The following is a 4821-nucleotide window of genomic DNA, read 5'->3' as shown; positions in this document are numbered from 1 at the left end:
CACACAAAAACAAACTCACACTCACAAAAACACACAAAAACAAACACACAGAAAAAAACACACACACAAAAACACACAGAAAAACAAACACACACACAAAAACAAACACACAAAAACAAACACAAAACACACACAAAAACAAACACACAGAAAAAAACACACACTCAAAAACAAACAGAAAAACAAACACACACACAAAAACACACACACAAAAACACACACACAAAAACAAACACATACACAAAAACAAACACACAAAAACACACAAAAACAAACACAAAAGCAAACACACACACAAAAACAAACACACACAAAAACAAATACACAGAAAAACAAACACACACACAAAAACACACAGAAAAACAAACACACACAAAACACACACACAAAAACAAACACACACAAAACACACACACAAAAACAAACACACACAAAAACAAACACAAAAAACAGACAGAAAAACAAACACACACACAAAAACACACACACAAACAAACACACACTCACAAAAACACACAAAAACAAACACACAGAAAAAAAACACAAAAAAAACACACGCAAAAACACACACACACACACACACAAAAACACATGCAAAAACACACACAAAAACAAATACAAGACACACACAAAAACAAACACACTCACAAAAACACACAAAAACAAACACACAAAAACAAACACACACAGAAAAACAAACAGAAAAACAAACACACACACAAAAACAAACACACAAAAACAAACACACACAAAAACAAATACACAAAAACACACACACAAAAACAAACACATGCACAAAAACAAACACAAAAACAAACACACACAAAAACACACACACAAAACACACAAAAACAAATACACACAAAAACAAACACACAAAAACAAACACACACAAAAGCATACAGAAAAACAAACACACACACAAAAACAAACACACACTCAAAAACACACAGAAAAGCACAGAAAAACTAACACACACACACAAAAACACACAAACACACACAACAACAAACACACTCACAAAAACACACAAAAACAAACACACAAAAACAAACACACAAAAACACACAGAAAAACAAATACACATAAAACACACACACACACAAAAACAAACACACAAAAACAAACACACACACAAACACAAACTCAAACACACACTCAAAAACACACACAAACTCAGACTCAAAAACACACACACACACACACACAAAAACACACGCAAAAACACACACACAAAAACAAACACACAAAAACAAACACACACACAAAAACACAACAAACACACACACGAAAACAAACACACACAAAAACACACACAAGCACACACACACACACAAAAACACACACACAAAAACACACACAAAACACACACAAAAACAAACACACACTCACAAAAACACACAAAAACAAACACACAAAAAAAACACACACACAAAAACACACACAAAAACAAACACACGAAAACACACAGAAAAACAAATAGACACACAAAACACACACAAAAACAAACTCAAACTCAAACTCAAACACACACTCAAAACCACACAGAAAAACACACAAAAACAAACACACATACAAAAACACACACAAAAACACCCACACAAAAACACACATGCAAAAACACACACACAAAAACAAACAAACACACAAAAACACAAAAACAAACACACACACAAAAACACACAGAAAAACAAATAGACACACAAAACACACACAAAAAAAAAACACACACAAACTCAAACACACACTCAAAAACACACAGAAAAACACACAAAAACAAACACACAAACACACACACAAAAACAAACACAAACAAACACACAAAAACAAGCACTCACAAAAACACACCAAAAAAACACACACAAACACACAAAAATACACACAAAAACAAACACACACACAAAAACAAACACAGACAAAACACACAAAAACACACACAAAAACATGCACAAAAACACACATACACACACAAAAACACACTCAAAAACAAAAACAAAGACAAAAACAAACACACAAAAACCAACTCACACAAAAACACACACAAAAACAAACACACAAAAAAACACACACACAAAAACAAACACACACACAAACACAAAAACAAACACACACACAAAAACACACACAAAAACAAAAACACACACAAAAACAAACACAAAAAGAAACACACAAAAACACACACACACAAAAACACACACAAAACCACACACACACAAAAACACACACAAAACCACACACAAAAACACACACACACACAAAAACAAACACACACAAAAACAAACACACTCACAAAAATAAACACATACACTAAAACAAACACACAAAAACACACACAAAACACACACAAAAACAAACAAAAACACACAAAAATAAACACAAAAACACACACAAAAACAAACACACACACAAGCACCTCACAAACAAAATCAAACAAACACCACACAAACTACACACACAGAAAAACACACACAAAAACACGCAAAAACAAACACACAGACAAAAACACACACAAAAACACAAACAAAAACACACACACAAAAAAAACACATGCAAAAACACACAAACAAAAACAAACGCACACAAAAACACATGCAAAAACACACACACAAATACACACACAAAAACACACACACACAAACACAAAAGCACACACACAAAAACACACAAACACACAAAAACACACACAAAAACAAACACACAAAAACAAACACACACACACACACACAAACACACACATAAAAATAAACACACACACAAAAACAAACACACACACACACAAAAACACAAACAAAAACACACACACACACAAAAAACACATGCAAAATCACACAAACAAAAACAAACACACACACACACACACACAAACACACACAAAAACACACACAAAAACACACACACACACAAACACACACAAAAACACACACAAAAACAAACACACACACAAAACACACACACACACACACACAAAAACACACAAAAAACACACAAAAACAAACACACACAAAAACACACACAAAAACAAACACACACAAAAACACAAAAAAACAAACACACATAAAAACACACACCAAAAAAACACTCACAAACACACAAAAATACATACAAAAACAAACACACACACAAAAAAACACACACCAAAAAAACACTCACAAACATACAAAAATACATACAAAAACAAACACACACACAAAAACAAACACACACACAATCAAAAACACACAAAAACACACACAAAAACAAACACACACACAAACAAAAACACACAAAAACACACACAAAAACAAACACACACAAAAACACACAAAAACAAACACACACAAAAACACACAAAAACACACACCCAAAAACTCACAAAAACACACACAAAAACAAATACACACAAACACACACAAAAACACACACCAAAACAAACACACACACACAAACACACACAAAAACACACACAAAAACACACACACACACACAAACACACACACACACACAAAAACACACAAAAAACACACAAAAACAAACACACACAAAAACACACACAAAAACAAACACACACAAAAACACAAAAAAACAAACACACACAAAAACACACACCAAAAAAACACTCACAAACACACAAAAATACATACAAAAACAAACACACACACAAAAAAACACACACCAAAAAAACACTCACAAACATACAAAAATACATACAAAAACAAACACACACACAAAAACAAACACACACACAAAAAAACACACACCAAAACAAACACACACAAAAACACACACAAAAACAAACACACACAAAAACAAACACACACACAAAAACACACACAAAAACAAACACACACACAATCAAAAACACACAAAAACACACACAAAAACAAACACACACACAAACAAAAACACACAAAAACACACACAAAAACAAACACACACAAAAACACACAAAAACAAACACACACAAAAACACACAAAAACACACACCCAAAAACTCACAAAAACACACACAAAAACAAATACACACAAACACACACAAAAACACACACCAAAACAAACACACACACAAACACACAAAAATACACACAAAAACAAACACACACACAAAAACAAACACACACAAAAACACACACCAAAACAAACACACACAAAAACACACAAAAATGCACACAAAAACATGCAAAAAAACACACACACAAAAATAAACACACACAAAAACACAGAAAAACAAACACACAAACACAAAAACAAACACACACACAAAAACACACACAAAAACAAAAACACACAAAACACACACAAAAAGAAACACACAAAAACACATGCAAAAACACACACACACAAAAACACACACAATACCACACACAAAAACACACACACACACAAAAACAAACAAAAACAAACACACACAAAAAAAACACAAACGAAAACAAACACACTCACAAAAATAAACACATACACAAAAACAAACACACACAAAAACACACACAAAAACACACATAAAAACAAACACACACACAAAAACAAACACACACACAAGCACCTCACAATCAAAATCAAACAAACACCTCACAAACTACACACACACAAAAACACAGACAAAAACACACAAAAACAAACACACAGACAAAAACACACACAAAAACACAAACAAAAACACACACACATAAAAACACATGCAAAAACACACACACAAAAACACACACAAAAACACACACACACAAACACACACACAAAAACACACACACAAACACACACTCAAAAACACACACAAACACAGACTCAAAAACACACACACACACACACACAAAAACACACGCAAAAACACACACACAAAAACAAACA

The sequence above is a fragment of the Taudactylus pleione genome, unplaced genomic scaffold (assembly GCF_031769625.1).
Source record: "Taudactylus pleione unplaced genomic scaffold, aTauple2 ptg000148l, whole genome shotgun sequence".
NCBI lineage: Eukaryota > Metazoa > Chordata > Amphibia > Anura > Myobatrachidae > Taudactylus > Taudactylus pleione.
This window is presented reverse-complemented; position numbering follows the sequence as displayed.